Genomic DNA, 18,182 nt, shown 5'->3' with positions numbered 1-18,182 from the left:
ACGCTTTCAGCGACGGGGGTCAGACTTCTAGAGGTTTCGGGAACTATTTCAGCAAAACAATCCAACGGGACGATAGAGAATACGTAGCAACTTGGCTCCAACAGTAGAGCTTAATCCAATAACATACATAATAACATGCACGTAGACAGAATATAACCAGAAGGTAACCAAAGAATATTTTACAACGTACGACTATTTAAGCCGGAAACACGATTCTAAAGGATTACGCTAAGCTATCAAAAAAGTATTAACTAAACATTATCAGAAGGCTCGACTAACTATAACAGAATCCATCGTTTACAACATTAATAACTTTCAAAACAATACAGGTAGATAACAGTTTAACAAAGGACATACGGCAACTAAACCAATATCGTACAAAGTCACTTCCGAGCTTCAATTTCTGTTATACAATCACTCTGTTCTAGACTTAATTATTTATACACTTGCCACTTTCCCAGTAAATTATACCCTAATCTACACCAAAACAGTGCGATTTCTATAGCCCAAGGCTATCCCAGACTAAACTGCCTGAAAGCCATACCCTTCACAGCGGCAAAATCAATTCTCTGTATTTAACACGCGGTGAACATAGCAATTACGTTATGAATCAGTGTACAAATTCTGTAATGGAGTGGTGACAAGACATGTACATTGATTCTTCTTTTTTTTTGTAAGAATATATTTCATAAAAATATCGAGGCTGACATTGGCGAAATTTTAAGGATATTTCAAAAATATACTGAGGCTGAGATTTTGATTTTGTTTGTTGAAAACTTGTAAATACGATAGAGTCATATGTTTTTAACTAAACCGTATAATTTTCTTCCTTCTCTAAACGGCAAAACTAGCCAAAAAGCAACAAAAACAGCACTAGCCGTATGTTCTGTGCTAATAACATTCCTGCAAGAAGTTACGTGAGTCATATCAGGCTTAAGCTTCAAGAGTATTACGTAACTAATAATAGAAAAACTGAAAAAGGAGATAAAAATGTATGAAAAAAATAAAAAAATAGTGTTAATTAGCAAAGAACAAAACTCTAGAGTACTAGTCTACGTCATGGCAAATTTTGAAATGAAAGAGAAGAAAAACAAACGAAAAAACTCAAATAGCCACGAACTAACAGGAAAACTGCATGAAGACATGATTGATCATCGCAGTTATATACACAACTTAAGCAGTTGTGAAATTATAGCCTGAAAAAATTCAGGCCTGAACGGGATTCGAACCCATGACCTCTGCGATTCCGGTGCAGCGCTCTACCAACTGAGCTATTAAGCCAACTGGGAGCTGAACAGGCCTGTATTTTTTTCAGGCTTTAAATTTCACAGCTGCTTAAGTTGTGTATATAACTGCGATGATAAGTCATGCCTTCATATCTTTCTCCGCAGTTCAAATATATCATCTTTCATAAATTCACTTGCAGGAAAACTGTAATCACGTATTTTTAACAAGTATGTATATTCAAATATGTACATTTTGGTTTGAAAAATATATCATCTTAGTCAACGGGGCAGCACACCTCCTGCCAAAGATATCGTGACGTGCCCTTGGGGTTTTTATACCGTGGTTATTGTCCCTCACCGTGCATCTGGTGATATATTCAGTTTAAAACTGAATATATCACCAGATGCACGGTGAGAGACAGTAACCACGGTATAAAAATCGGAGTGCAGCCTTCTCCTACGTAAGTAATAATCAGAGCTGTTAATATACTTGGTTCGCTAGCTATCGTTGAATCAGTAGCAACAACTGTTCAACTTGTTGGCGTGTGATGAAACAGGCTAAAGTTGAGGAATGTAATCCGTCTTTATCAAAATAATACAGTTTGCCGTTCTCTGTATTTTTTTAAAAAAATCTTGGCTTGCTTAGGAAGTGCAGGTATTCTACAGCGCAGGTATTCTGCTTCAAGCAAATCGTTCGAGAAACCGTACAGCGAATATTTAACGATCGTTTTGTAATCTATAGCTGCAAAGCAAAGTTTACGGTATTGGCACCCAAGGTAATCTCTTACAGGAAAATTCTGTGTTTGGATGATATCATTTCCAGCAAAGTTAGTTTCAAATTTTGCAGGTTTGCTCATCCTGTGGCGTTAGCTAGGAAGTGCCAAATACAGCTCTTATTGCACACGTAGGGGCCAAACCACCCCCCAAATGTTTCATCAGTTCTTGGATATTTCACATTATTTCGTATTACTTAAAAAGTATTGACTCTTTCTACACCAAACTTGGCAGAGGAGCAGGAGAGCTATTGCCAATTATATTTGCGTGAAAAATGTCAGTAAAGGTCAAAGCTGTGACGTCACAGTGATGAAGTCATGTTTCTTGCCACTTTTGAAGTTTTAAATATGCATATTTTTTACAATGTGTTCGAAAGAGCACATCAAGGGGAGTTGAAACCTGAAAAAATTTTGTCCATATCACAAAAATTAAATGAAATATGGCATTTTTAAATATGAAAAATAACTCTGCAAAATATGGAGTCCCCCTCTTGAGAAAAATCCCCAAATTGGAGCCGTAATTTTGTTCCAGCAAATCCAGCTATGTTGCACATGTGATGTGCCAGATGACTAAAGCAAAAACAAAGAAGAAAATCGGAATAAAAAATTATCCCTCTAGTGTTATTGCGTTAAAATAAGTTTCGTTACGTCATAACCTGTGACGTCACCCGTTTTTTAGCTCTTAATACTATCCTAAGAAAGCCGAAAATCAAATTTCTAAAACCATACGATTTTTGACAACATCAAGCTTTCTATTTTTCTAGATTATTAGCCTTCCTAGGAAAAAACTGAAAAAAAAAACCAGATAGACTAACTTAAGAAGGACAGTATGGTTAAGCAAATTCCGGGGGGGAGAGCAAAAAAATATTTAATTTACCATATCTCAAAAAATAATCATCATAGCAAAAAGCGGTTTCCGGCATTTTACTCCTCAAGTCAAGGCCTTTCCAATGATATAATCTTTACGTCAGATTTTACAAAAAATTATAGCACGTTTTGTTGACGTCATCAATTATGACGTCATAATCTGATATTTTGTCACAACTTCCAAATTAAAATAAACTGGAGAACAAAGAAAGGTCATCTGCCAAACTTGGTTCAGAAATATATAAACCAAGCAAATATAGGCTTCATGAAACATTAGGGGGGTGGTTTGGCCCCTACGTGCAGTGATATTAAACATTTGTTAGTAAAACTTTGTGCTTATGTTTTACTACTTTGGAACTCGGCAATGCACCCAATTGAATGTCATTATTTTATGTTATGCAGAGTTCTGAATATAGGATAATTTTGTTCTGTTTGTTATTAATAGTCCAAAGGATCCCTTCTTTGAGCCGCAACCCTCTATTTCTCTCTATCCCGTGTCTGTATCATCACGATAACCTATCCGTGATAATTTTGTCAGTGGTATTCTTGTAATTCTCAACTCCAGGGTGGCTACCAATTGTAGTTTTACTGATCCATGAAATAGCCAAACTATCTTGTCGTCTTATCGTAGCGCGTGTTTTTATTTAACTGTGAAAACACGAAGAGCACATATTTTCCTTAGCTATCAAAAGAACACGCTTTGATGGAATCCTCTTATTAAGTGCCTAGTCAGTTTTTCTCACACAAATTGCGATACTACAAAACAAGTGCTGTTATCAGCTTTTCAACGGCCATGATCACCAAATAAAATCATAGCCAGGTCATCTGTGAGAAAAATCTCAAAAATGACAAAATCTTAAAATTCTGTAAGAGAAACTCGAAAGACACGAAACACTGCAGAGCTGGAACTGGTATGGATTGTTAGTCACGAATACGCACTATTACCCTTTGGGTCCTTTGGAATGAGTGCATTAAGCCAAACTGTTTAAAAATAGAGTGGTGCGGATAGTCAGGAGCTAACATCGTAAGATAATGGTTTGACACTCACTATTTTCTTTTTTGGATGTTTTGTTCAAGACGTTTCGGCTGGTGCTTGAGACTACATCAATTGAAATATTGACGTTAGTACGCGTGATTCAAAAAATTACGTTGACGACAGTCACACGTGTCTTTTAAAGGACCAAGTGGATGAGTTTCACCAACATCTCAATTCAATTAACCCCAACATACAATTCACTCTAGAACTTGAGGACACCAAGGGACAACGGCTACCTTCAGTACCTTAGCTTTTCTGGACATTATCATCACTAAGAGGGGTACGCAGCTTGACGTGAATGTCTACAGAAATCCAACACACACAGGCTGTACTGCGAGACAGTAATTATCCCTCATCCTTCATCAATAGCTGCGAAAGATCGCTGTCGAAACTCCCCACCGATCTACCATCCAATGGTTTCGTGATGCTACCCTATGTGCAGGGCATTTCGGAAAGGATTAGGCAACCCTTAAGGCAACATCAAATCAAAGTCGCCTTCAAGCCATTGAGAACTGTGAACAGTTTCCGTGACCGAAAGCCCCGGGGGGGGGGGGGGCACTGCCATATATGGGCTATATAGGTATGTGCCGCTGTGAAGGGTATGGTTTTCAAGCAGTTTACTCCAAGATAGGGTATATAAATCAGAGCGTTTGGGTCTAGAATAGGGTATCATTTTTTACAAAACTGACTAGTTGGTTGAAGAGTTTATCTAGACTAAGGAAACCAGGAATTGCCACTCAAAAATATAAAAAAATCAAATCAGCAAGTTTAAATTTACGCAAATCAGCCTCAACAGTGTCTATAGATGAAGGGATTTGGGGAGTTTACTCCAGTAAAGGGTAGCAAAATTCAGCTGAACTAGCTCTGGTATAGGCTAAGGGTTCCAGGGTCCAAGCAGCACATCCCCACCCAGAAATTCCCAAAGTACCTCCCCCGGGCCGAAAGCCCAGGAAAAGGTTAACTGTCCACAATCTGGCTCAGTGTACAAAATCAGTTGCACCAACTGCAGTTTTGTATACTACGATCAAACTGAAAACTCGGATTACAGAACACAAAAGGGCTGTTCCTATGTTCGACCATGTCTCCAAGATCTCCTGCCATGTCCACGAAAACAACCACAAAATGGATTTTGGAAGTGTCAGATTTGTTGGACACGAGGCTAACTTTCAGGAGTGACTCTTCTTGGAAGCCTGGATATTAATAACGAATCTGCTATCTGGAAATGGCCACATCGCCATCCCAGAAGTCAACAAGTCTTTGGCACGTACATAAGTCTCGCGCTACGTTTTCTTGAAACTTCACGCGGAATTTTCCTCAGCGCACGTTCGACGTGCTGTTTTTTGAATCACGCTTACTAACGTTAATATTTCAACCGATGAAGGCTCAAGCACCAGCCGAAACGTCCTGAACGAAACATCAAAAAAAAAAAAAAAAAAAAATAGTCAGTGTCCAACCATTATCTTACAAAGCCAAACTGTCTTCGAATTTTTACAACCGTAATTTGTTGTCAAAATGCTTTTTCTCTTTTTTGTTTTGCAGATTTCTAGAGTGCGACAGCAAAGAGATTTCACAGGACACCGGTGAGTAAGACGTTCTCTCCCAAAGTGATTCGTGTCCCTGAGATGAGCATTCCACTCTGTGAACATATGTCCTGATGTAACCAGAGCAGGATCATTTTCTTTTATACAAGTTTCAACAAAAATGTTTGGATGATGTTCATTGAAAGTTTAATGTCGAATGAACTGTTTTTAATGTATTTTCGACTAATCAGTGTGCTGAAACTGAGGGAAATAGTGCCTAAAAATAATTTTACTGACAACCTGAACTAAACACCATGAACCGTGAATTAAATAAAACAGTTGTTTCGACATTCAAACGCTCTATCAGCGGAACTGTAAAGTGTTGGGAGCCGGCTGACAGCATTCGATTCGAAGCAAACGGCCAATCCGGAGTTTAGCGCGCTAACCTTAAGACCACCGCCTCAACTTCCGCGTCCACGATACACGTGTATATATCGAGACAGTTTGATGTGAACATGTGAAATGTATTATGCATACTAACACACAATTGATGTTTCTGAAGTTTAATTTTCAGATGGTAATTTTAAAAAAACTCTTGCATTCCAAGCATCTTTAGACAGTTAAGATATTATTACAAAGGAAAAGCGTCGAAAATATCGAAGGAAAAGTCAGAGTTTCAAAATGCCCTAAATAAATTTTCTGGCTTGACAACAACCTGGTCTACAAAGACCAGCGAACAAGATAGGTCCAAAACAAACTGGACGCGAACCCAGGAAACATCCGGCTTTTTTCATTGGTTGCAGTAGCCTTTTCCTAAGCAGACAAAAGCTTGAGTTTCTTTTTTTTTCTCCTGATTAAAAAACCTGAACTTCCTAACTTATAAGACTGTGGATGAAACCATTAAGTGTGACCATGTAACTGTAAGCTATTGAGCAGTACGTTAAGGGAGAAATGTTATAATTATGCTGTACAAAGCTCCAGATGAAACATAATGCATGACCATTCAAATGCTTCTATATTGTGTTCTCTGTTGTCCAGGCAACAGTGTTGCTAGGCTCGATTACCTGCCGCTGGGATGAAGACCGCAGACTCGAAAAAGCGGAAGAAGTGTCGCAGGCTTTTAGCTTATTTTCAAGAAACTGCAACAAAAATATTTGCACTAAAAATCGTCCAACGTGCCACATTGCACATGAAAATTATTAACACAATAAGTGCATGTGACGATTGTCTCGTATAAAGTTGGGTTGCAATTGTCTCACTTAATACTTAATCTGGCGTAGGTAGCTAATTAAAGATGATTTCCATTCCTTTCTGCGCACGGTCGAGAGTTTGTTTGCGTTTTTTGTTTTGTTTCGTGGAAGACATCGCAAAATGTAAACATTTCGCAACTTCTTACATGAAGTAAATTCAATGTTTGAAAACAATCGCCATTATGCCGGATGCGAAGTGGTCGAAGCTTTATGCTTCGTTCTTTCTCATATCACTTGATGACACAACTTCGCAGCTGTAAAAATCAATGAAGCTGTGGGAAAAAAATTTGAAAAGCTTCAAAGATTAGGTATGTGGTTCGTAACGAATAACATCGATTCGCATTCCATCGAGTGAGAAGTTATAATCGTTATAAACATTACGGCGCTGAGACTGCGCAGTACGGACTGGATGTCATCTTTAAGTAATGAGATGTACTGCCCTTACTGAAGGTTGTGACGTGACGACTTATCGAGCTAGTGTTCTAGAGGACGTTCTTCATTGGACAATGATACCTGTTATCGGGAGTCCTTCCGGGGTAGCTCACCGGGGATTTAACAATAATGATTTATTCCCAAACGGGTTCATGCTTATCACCTCACAAGGTGAATTTTAAGATCGTCTTTACGTAGCTGGAGATTGAAGTGATAAATGGTTTGTACGGATTTCAATAATTTCCTCTCGTGTCGACCACTTTAATTATTTATAAACACGTCTCCTGGATCTAAAATATAAACGCCAGTATTAACGCCAGTATTAACGCCAGGTCATATTTTATAAAGAAGTTCGCGGTTTACGCATCTTGAAAAGCTAAGCCTAAATATTTCAACTTTGTCGTTTGTAATCTGTTTCAATCATCTTCATCCTTGTTTCTTTAGAGTTTATTATTATCTTTTACGCGTTTTTCTATCATAGTAAATTAACATTTGGTAATTTTGTCCGCGAGCAAAATAACTCAAAATTCCCTGACTGAGCTCCGTCAATTAATGTGATAAATGGCAGCATCAAAACGAGTTAAGTCCAATTTCTTTTGGTGCACGAGGAGACACTGTTTGGTTGTAATAAATTTTAAGAATTTATTCACTCGATGACTGCGTGACACGTAAGGTGTTCTTTGGAATTGGAAGCCTTTGTTTGGCCCTGGGGCTTGGTACGTGCTCTTGGAAAGAGCTCCCCCAAAGGGGGTCATCCGGAGCTGACGGAACTATTAAAGCTATTGTAATTTTTCCAAAAGAAAGCGGTTTATTCGATCAGTAACTCTTTAAGCCATAACAATGATAAACGAGTAAGTTCTCTCCCAAACATCTTTACAAAGTTTAGTCAGGTTTGTAAAAAGAATGCTAACATTGATCAGACTGACTTTAGCTGCCACTTAATTCCCTGTTACCCACTGGGCCGAAGAGCATTCCATCGATTGTTGAGGGTAAGTTTTCTCAAAACATATAAAGAAATAGTCGCCTAACTGGTGCTGTAAGAATTGAATGTAGTGTAGTAAAATGCGGGTGAACTTGCATGTTGACACGTGAAGTCTTACCTGCAACAACTCTTAACTGTTTACAGAAAGGTTGTTCAGTGACACGAAGACATGTTAACCTATATACAGTGTGTAACTTAAATAAAATAGTGATGTAAAGTTAAGCTGAAGCATAGCTACAACCCTGGTCACAAGTCTTGGGGCAGTTTATGGCAGATGACTGCACAGGCAGCCTCTCTTGAGACCAAGACCGCGTAAGCCCGCCTACCACCCCTCCCCCCTGTCATTGTTGATAAAAATCTTGAAAACAAAAAAAAAACCCTTGATAAAAGCCTCAGAATAGCCACGTTTCAAGAATTGTTTGCCTCCTAGAACAGTCTTCTCCAACTAAAGTAACGATAACATAGATATTCACGTCTTATTCCAATAATAACGATTTTTCAGCAATCACGTTCGCTTCCGACATAACTGTCTAACCACTTTCTATTGTCCCTTTTTTCATTTTAACATCATCCGATCTACTCCTCAGAATAGCTTCATTTTCTTTTAACATTGCTAAGGGGGAAGGGGACTATTATACTTGCTTCTATTCATCTTTTCCTAAAACGTCACGGACGTAGTTAAAATCGTGGGTTTTTGCACGCAAAGGGGGAGGTGTCCCAACAACCTATGGCCAGGATTGTAGGTCGAGTTTTCAGTGCACATTTACGCTCTGCACATGTAAACAAGTCAGCTTTGAATTGTTTTAAATCACTTCTTTCACTTATATTTTTGCAGTAAGTTCTTGTGGTGATCAGTGCTGAGTATGAAACGTTAGGCAATAGACCAATTTCGATATATTAAAATTTAGCCTAAAACAATAGACGTCAGTACGAGGCTCTGGGGAATAACTGCAGAGTTTGTGGGGTTTATTCCCCAGAGCCTCGTGCTGAGGTTTATTGTTTTAGGCTGAATTGTAATATATCGAAATTGGTCTATTCTGGCGATAATTTCAGAGTTAGCTTACTCCAAAAGAAAAAAAAAAAAAAAGTTTAAGTTAAAAAGAACTTGGTTACCGAAAGAGAAAAATTATGGTTCGCCCAAGGTCACTGGCTCCAGTGTTATTTACTGTAAAACCATTAATGTTTTGCAAGATAATTTTCGTCGTTTCCGCTCTATTTTTCCTCTCGCACTCCCGATTATTGTTTAACATTGTAACTTTGGAGAAATGAATGAATCCCTCGCAGGAAAGAGGAAATGAACTCGACTATTTACCGGGCTGAAGAAACTTTAATTGAGAGAAAAGCGTCTTACAAAATTGAATAGGAAATTAAACTGAGTCGACGGAAAATACCAAGGATTTTTGTCGCCAGGAAATTTCGTATCAACTACATACATTCCAGCTATACGAGAGGTATTTCCAGCTGAGCCTTAAGACCAAACACGAAATGTATTTGAAATATTTTGCTTATTTTAAACAGTAGCTTGGCATATAATTTCGATGCAGCTTAAATCTGAAAGGAAGTTCTGACTGTTTAAATTCTAAACAAAATCAGTAGCTTTTGAAGCACGAGATAAATGTTTTCAATTTAAATACGTCCGGCGAAAGCGGCAATATCAAAACAATTTGCCCAAGGCAAAGAAAACACGATTATTCCGGTGGTTTGTTGTTTAACATTAACACTTGAGTTTTTAGTTTTGGGTTTTCCTTCTGGTATTTTCCCCAAAAAATTGAACAGCTGAATACCACTTTGCTAGTAAAACATTATCTTCAGCCATGTTTTAAAACACGTTCCGTTAAGAGTATTTATTTAATACAAATATTCAAGTTTCCATTCACTCCAAATTCAATACACCGGTTTCACTTTTGAAAAGAAAATCATCTTAATGGGTAGAAAACTGACATGTGTTCCTTATTCCAAAGCCACATTGACGAGAAAAACGTTATAAGGCTCAGTGTGATGTCCATGGTAATAGAAAATGTTCACAAGATTCATTAGGCCAACATTTTGAAGTTGAATATTCCATTGAGTTCAGCGCCCCCAAAAAGCTAAAGATACCACCGAAGGTTAATACGAGACACAAGGCAAGCTTTGTGTTGTGGGGTGGTTATGTCTCATATTTTGAATCCCTTCGATCCGTCACGTAGAGAAATAAAATAACAAGAAAATAAATGAAAGAATCAAGCAATGACGAATGAAGCAATCACCAGCTTTTCAGAGCATTATTCTGCCTCAACACAACTGCATTTTTAGAGAAACAGAAGCAAAGGAAGATGAATAAACTGCAAACAATAGATGATCCTGTGGAGGTTCTTTGCCGGAACTAGGCGATTTTTTTTCATTTTTGAAGGATAATTGTTTTATGCCCGTTGGCTATTTTTGTTATCAAAAGGGGATTAACGCATCGGGAATTTTAATAATGGATTAATCTCTACCCCATTCGCCTCAAGCTTGGAGCTTTCTTTTGAATTGCGAAAAATGCATACAACGTTTTATTAATAAAGCTGGATGCGGTGTGGAGACTTGTTTTAAACCTGCGCAAACGGAGCTGTTACAAGTAGACTGAAGTGCTCGTGAGAAAACATTCAGCGACAAAAACTGTGAGTAAGATAGAGTACGTTCAGTTATCAAAGTACACAGACCGTCTACACAGTCTAGATTTTACAAGGTCATCCATCTTTTTGTAACGCATTGAGCAGGTAAACAAATTTTGAGTCGCCTTTTATAGCTTTAAGTGACGATTCACCAGTTTTCAGTTAAGATATCTCCCAGCTTCGAGGACATTTTATGATGAGACATCTCCTTGAAATTTTAGTGTACAGAACATTTAATCAGTGAACTATTTTATTCCTTTCTTTTAAATGAAAATATAAGCGCGTTGAATTTAATTTACTCGCTCGTATTTACATAATTTGTCAAAGTTGTTCAAGAATGTTATTAAACGAAACGAATTATTTTGCCAACTGCAAAACAATTCCCGAACAAATCTGATGTCAAAGGATCACTTTTAAAACGTAAAAGGCATGTTTCTGCACGAAAACCTAAAAAACTAGGGTTTTCATTTGTGTTTTTTTGTCTTTTACTCTTTTTCTAAACCAAAAACATATGTTATTTATACATACCTAAGTGGGAAAGAAGTTTTAAAATTGACGAAATTATATTTCTACTCCTCTTTGAAGAACTAGAACATATTCTCTTTAATTGAGGAAACCTACATAACGGAAGAGGACTGATGTTTAACGTTGCACGTTGCAACCAGCAGAAAAAACGAAAGTAAAAATTTGCACGTTTCTTGAATTTAACTTTTTCTTCATGTTCCTATAACTAGCGCAAAATGTAGCGCACAGAGTTTCGCCCCCTCCCCTCCCTCAAACAAAATGTCTAGATTCCCTAAGTCAGTCAAACTATCACTCAAACTTTCAATGTTTATACTTCATGTTTCTTAGTTCAAAAATAATAAGTAGAAGGAATGCTGGTATAAATTGAAATTTCCATTTGAAAATTCTTTGTCTTACAAGTGCGTCGAGACTTTTGACACTTCTAAACAAAATTTTCTAGGTTTTGTTATCTCACGTGACGTCATAGCACAGGGAAAAATATCGGTATTTATGTTCCCACGCCAATATAATGCAGAATGTTGGATTTTAACACCAGTGATCAACGCTTCATGCAAATGTTCTTAATAAGCAGCCAAAATGAAATTATCCTCAGCTCCGGAAAGAATAATTAATTTTGGTTAAAAAATCTTATCGAGGTGTCTTTTAAAACTCAGTCGGTTTTTTGTTTTGTTTTATTCAATGTTTAAAAATGGTTTTCCCTTTTAAAGTTCATAAGTTTTACATCAAACATATATATATTTTCCAAAAAGCTGTTGATTTTCACACATCTCATGTAAATACTCTGACTCGAATTATTTTCGCTTTTTGTAGAAAACGCTACACGCTTGTGTAATATTATCGGGCTATAAATGAGGTTTATAGGCCCCGTGTGATGATGACAACGATTTCGAAATATTAATCGTGGCGTTTCAGTGATATAAAGGTAGCATGCGCCTTCAAGCTTTTAAACAATACCTCAGGAAAATGATCTTAAATGTATTCATTATCTCAAAGACAGATGAAAGTGAATCATTTGGGCTAGTCCCCCGGCTTGCCAATTGGCTGGAAATTTCTACTTAAGCGGTTTTTAAATCCCATTATTGTCATTGCGAAATGAATTTCGTGTTCGTCTCGACTATTAAGCACAGTCGTAAGCCGACATTGTCAAGCTATGGATGGGTTTCGGGCTGTGCGCATTATCAGAAAATCTCTCTCCACAAAGGCAGAACCCATTATTGTTTTAAGTTCAATTCAAATTTATAAACACGTCTGTGCTTTGACTAACACGAAATTCCATTTAACACGATGCTCGACTGCGGTTCAACAAGGATTGCAACCAAACAGCCTTTTAATGTGCGAGATATTTCGACATGAGAGGTAAGGAAGAATTTTTCATCCTTACACCGATTTTACAGAAAAAAAAATTGCAAATCAAAATCCCAAAGCTGATTAATGAATTGCTTTAAATGCTTTCAGTTGATGAATTCAGTTTTGTGTGGTGATATTGCAAGTCGAAGGATGAGTGAGAGACGTATTTCTCAGGAGCGTTTGTGGTATATTACGGGTTATTTTTCGGTTTGCGCTTTCGTTGATAATTATTTTTGATGTCACACGAACTCTCTATCAAGTTCATATCAAGTGCTTTTCTGATTGACGATGTAACCCAGTCCTATAGACAAAATCGTTTCCTCAAGATGTACGTGATGCTATTGATAGTTGTGCTCAAAGCGGTCGCAAACGGACTGTTAATTTAGTGAAAATGGCCCTCAGTATTAGCAGAAGCAAAATTTATTTATCTGTCAGTTGAAACATTTTCTCTTTGATTACGATAGAAAAAAAAAAAAAACACATTCCCACCTGCTCGTAAGTATCTGAACGCTTATTTGGGATTTTTAATCCTGGTTACGAAAGGAACGTGTATCGAAAGTTCCCATTTTAAAATGTGCTTCCTTTATATTTCGTCGCATTTGCCACTTCGCATTTTCATAGAATAGTGGTTCAGTTGTTTGAGTTTCAAGAGATGCATTTTGATGTTTGCATGCAAAGTGGTATAGGCATGGGCAGTTATTAATGAAGTAGGGTTTCAAAGGTGTGCGCCGGGTAAAAACAGAGTTTAATAGCATTTCATTGTCACTACTCCTTAAATAGCGCGAACCGATTAACTTTCCCTCTAATACCTCTATATTGCATTGAAATTGTACTGTACTGTTACATGTGAGTTTTTATGGCCATTATTTTATTAGCCGAGTGACACATTTTTTATCGTCCGTTTCCCCTCATGATTTTGCAACGCCATATGTTACACAAATTTCTCTCGTTCCCTTCAGCGACAACAAAAATAAGTACATGGACTTAGCGTATGGAAATCTGTTACTATTCAAAGCATTATATCATGCATATTAATGTATTTATCGGTACTGAGAAAACTGTCCGCGAGATTTTGAAATTTCTAACTGCCTTGAACAATGTTCTTCAGGCTTCCACCCGTAAAAATGAATCACTTATAACATAAAATAAAATAAAGGTGTCGTAATTCTCGCAGAAGTAATTATTCGTGCACCTTACATATATAGTAATCTATTTCAACCAATATGTATGGCATCAAAAAGAATATATGGCACATTACGTCACGGGGAATCGCATTTTTCGGTTTTTACCTTCTGAATGACGCAAGAACGCATAATCACTACTTGGAAATCGCAAAATATCTGATTCGCTGAAAGATCTCAAATTTCGCAATAACCGTGCGAAGAATGAGACCTATATTGGTGTAAACACATATGTGAACATGATTTGAACGACTTCGTGCAAGATGCCCATATTCAAATTATCTTTGTGACGTCACACGTGTTCATCTTGAGAGTACCTAAAATAACTCAGTTTTCTTATTTTTCACTAAGGAGAACTGTTACTGTAACACTTCAGAATACTTACTGCTCATGAAATAAGTTGCATTTCAACTCAAACACCACGCTCTAGAGTTAAAAGTTAGAACCGTCTTGTTCGGCATAATACACTGAGGCTGTTACAATGCTCCGGGGGTACTCCCTTATAAGGGCTATATAGGTATGCGCGGCCCCAAAGGGTATGGATTTTCCGCCTTTTTGCTCACAAATAGGGCACCGATTTGGCCTTTTCGTTATAAATAGGGTATGGTTTTTGTCCTCCAGTCTTGATTTGGGATGGTGTTTAGAAGAAGCTACTTTTTCATTTCATCGATAAGAACATCAACAAAAAATAGGGCTTTTGTTGATTCGCTGAAAAATCCCAACGGTCATAAATAGGGAATTCAAGTTTTATGTCAGGTCATAAATAGGGTAGGGAAAATTGCAGATTTTGGTCATAAATAGGGTAAGGGTTTTGGGAAGCATGCCGCACACCCCCACCCAATTTTTCTGGGAGTCCCCCCCCCCCCCCCCACTTTCAGCGGGCCGCACACCCCACCCAATTTTTCTGGGAGTACTCCTCCCCCGCCCCCCCGGGACAATGACTAACATGTAGGTGCGATACTGTCGAATTGACTCGACTTGAATCAGACTCAACGAAGGATTTCATCTCCGCTTGAAAAGTCACAGCTACCTTGTGTGGCATGACATTATTACTTTCATTTCACTTAGTTTAAAAGTTTGGAACAAATCTGAAATGACATGAAGTCTGTCTCTGCAATGACAGGGTTAATTGAATGGAAAGGATACCGATTTGCTCATCAATCACCAAGCAAACCATTTTGATCATTGAAATTCCCAAGCTCAAAATTCTCCGCTGTGTTTACGGACGCATTTTTCTGTAAAAATATTGGCGGTACATCGACACAATGTCTTCTGGTCGATCAGATTTTGCTTTTTTACTCTTCTAACTTGTCATTAGCACTGAGTTCTTAGCAGGAATTCATAGATGTTTAAAAGTGATGTGATATATAATTCTTTCTGCAATTGTATACCTTCCCACAACTCCATTGACAGATTCCTAATATAGCTACAATGCTGTTGAGAACTACCGGCTGTAGACAGAAAAAGCAATCATTCGGATGGCTATTAATTTCATGAAAGCAGTACATAATGCTTTGAATTACCGATATTCAACTGAAGTAGACAGCAATCAAATTTGAGGCGTCATTTTTTTTTTTTCCTGAAAATCCAGATGCAGATCTACTTTAGAAATGTCCAAATGCCTAGCTATCTCGCTTGTGATCAGGGGTACAGTAGATATCAATAGATAACCTTGGTTTCGTAAGCGGACACTGAATTCCAAAACGCGAAATGATCTGTGAATCCACTGCGCATCTGTTAACAAAACGCATTTAGTGAGTGTTGAACTGCAGCGAGGATGATCCACCTAGAATACGGCTAATTGCCCCGGGTAAGTTCCATTCGTTATTTTCCTTGGCTTTGTGTTCCCATCGCTGTTAGTTAAATCGAATTGTTGGAGGTCTGTTTATCATATCAGACAAAGCATTTACACAAGCACTGAAAGGATAATAGTTATTCTTGAACCTTTTTGCGAGTCTAACTAACTAATCTTGAATGTGAAAAAAAGAAGGCTTTACCGGTGTCTCGAGTTTAAGGTTCTTGTTCGTGCGTTAAGTTCAGCAGAATGCACACAGGACGGGGGAATGGACAACCATGAATTTCTTTTTTTTTCTTTTTCATTGAACTGTAGCATCTTTCACGTAACTCGATTTCTTATCATTGTCCTCTGTACCCCGGCCATACGTTTATGACGTATGATCGAAATCATCCCAAAATTTTCAAAAGCCAACTGCAGTGGAGCTATCATTAGCCTAACTCGGCCTTTTTCTTAGACTTCTGGTCTTTCTCTTTCGCTAAACGTAGAAGTAAAAAGAAAACAAACATACAAGAAACATCTTAGTAGGTTTAGCTTCAGGGACGGTCTCCTTCCGTCGAATCTCCGATTTTCAAAAGTTTTCCCAAAGCCGCGGCACTCAAAGATTAAGCGCAATTGCTCGCTTTTTTTATGTCTGACTACATATTTACGGATCATATTGATAATCTGAAGCATAGGCCAAACAGTGATAACTGATAAACTGCAGTATGGCATTACATTTTTTTTTTATAGCCTGAGTTGGTTTAGTAATGGGGTGGCTGTACACAGGCCAGTTTAGTAATCGCCAGTCGCAGCTTACCATGTCCATGGCGTTGCCCAATGATAGGATAGGATACTTTCAATATTTGAAGTGGCAATATGCTTAGCCTTATTATACGGCTAGTTTACAGATATCCCACTACTAAGGGATATGTAACCATGCAATCTGATACAGGAACAGGCTGGAAGAAGTAAAAAGTAAGAAATTCATCTTTAGCTTGGTGGGACTGACTGATACATAGCCGGCCAAAAGATCCAAAAATGATTCTCTTAGTACGTTATTTTGCCGCATTGTAGCATAACTGATGAAAGGGAAGCTGCCCTGTCCGACTGGTGGAGTCGAAAATTAAATCAACATTTCTAAACTTATGATCAGGCTTGACAAGCCCCAAACTTGGTAAAAGACTAGGAAAGTCGATGTTGCAGTTTGTTGCAAAGAATGGCGAGTGTGGAAAGGTCGGCAGCCTCTCTTGTCAACTGAACAAATTTCTGATTGCGTTCCGGCCAACCTTTCAGGTCAGGCTTCTGCCATACTTGTATTTAGCAGACGGAAAAAATGCAAGGAATTAAATATCAAAATTGTTAATGGCGTGATATCATATACCTAATTACATGAAATTTTCGCGACACGTTAATTTCGCGAAATTTAAGTGACGCGAAAATTAAATGCCGCGAAATTAACATGATGCGAAAATTAAGTGACTCACATTACGTCAATAATTAAAAAAGCGACTTTATTACCATTACACACATTTATAACAATCCTTTTGAACTATTCTGTGGTAATGTTCTGGTCCTCTTCATCACTGCTGCTTTCCGTCTCCACTCCAGGTGGCACTTCTTTTGTACAAACCTCAAACTGTCCATTTACTGGCTCCTTGTAGTGCTGTTCCACTAGTTGCTTAAACCTTTCAGTTGTCTTGTAGACACTGTGAGAACATCTCTCTTGTTACTGTTTACATAATCAGTTGCGTTTCTGTTTATTTGGACGTTGTTGGTTAAGTTGTTTGATCAAATTCAGGGACATCTTAATAACATTTACAGAGAAATATAGTGTCTCACTCAAAAACGCGAAATTAAAGTGAGTCAAAATGCAAAATTTTCGCAAAATCGCGAAATTAACGTATCGCGAAAATTTCATGTAATAAGGCATTTGTGGTCAGCAATTTGATCAATTTGATCAATTTTTTAAGCGAGACTATCAATCTACAACTAAGCGATCCCTGTGTGGTCAGTGAAAAAATTAAGGCCACAACAAATAATGGCGAAGAACGTACAGAGATATCACTTGTTCGTCTCAGTTTCTGGTAATTTGAAAAACAGAAATAAAAGAATCACCGAATCCTCTTTTCCTGCAGTTACTCTACTTCTTAATTCTTCTTTATTTATTAATGTTTTTTTAAGTACACATGAAATCAAGCACGCTAACCGCCAACACTCGTATCGAGCGCATCCCGGCTTCGGTATCGCGCTAGCTTCATTCGCAACCAGGATTCAAACTCGTAAAGCTAGACAAACGGGAATTCGCAGCGGAAAAAACCCCGACTAACCTGTGTTTGTAGCTGTTAACAGGCTTAGTAAGATGAAGGTTATTAGTTCATGACCAATCTTGAATCAGCTGATACTTTCTTGTTTACTTTTCATTTGGAAACCAATTACTTGAAGAGAACTTTATCCGTGTTGTTACAGTGTCGTTGTCAGTTATAGATGCACCTATTTTTTTTCAAATCAAACTTTACACTGAAGCTCACTGTCATTGCAGATGGTTTATGCAATCAAGATAAGTAAACTTACCAAGAAAATCCGTGATTACATATTCTTTGGTTGACGATTTCTCTTTATTGATTATTATTATC

General features: G+C 37.8%; 1 protein-coding gene and 1 non-coding gene across 4 annotated transcripts in view; one reads left to right on the top strand and one right to left on the bottom strand.

The window, feature by feature from the left end:
• The window catches only part of LOC110041892 (D(1) dopamine receptor-like), a 46,228-nt gene that overhangs the window by 21,656 nt on the left and 6,390 nt on the right, over positions 1–18,182 (top strand). The window contains exon 4 of one of the 3 annotated variants that reach the window (XM_089297922.1): positions 5,442–5,482. The gene's annotated coding sequence lies outside the window, so the exon portion shown is untranslated. Of the gene's footprint in view, positions 1–5,441; positions 5,483–12,034; positions 12,601–14,717; positions 15,583–18,182 lie in introns of those variants that run through there. The other 2 variants (XM_089297925.1, XM_089297924.1) reach the window with 2 other exon arrangements.
• Positions 1,209–1,281, bottom strand: Trnas-gga (transfer RNA serine (anticodon GGA)). The gene has a single exon. It is a non-coding gene; the product is annotated as a tRNA-Ser (tRNA).

The sequence above is a fragment of the Orbicella faveolata genome, unplaced genomic scaffold, assembly GCF_042242905.1.
Source record: "Orbicella faveolata isolate gen_17 unplaced genomic scaffold, um_ofav_v1 contig_3, whole genome shotgun sequence".
Lineage (NCBI taxonomy): Eukaryota > Metazoa > Cnidaria > Anthozoa > Scleractinia > Merulinidae > Orbicella > Orbicella faveolata.
This window is presented reverse-complemented; position numbering and strand designations above follow the sequence as displayed.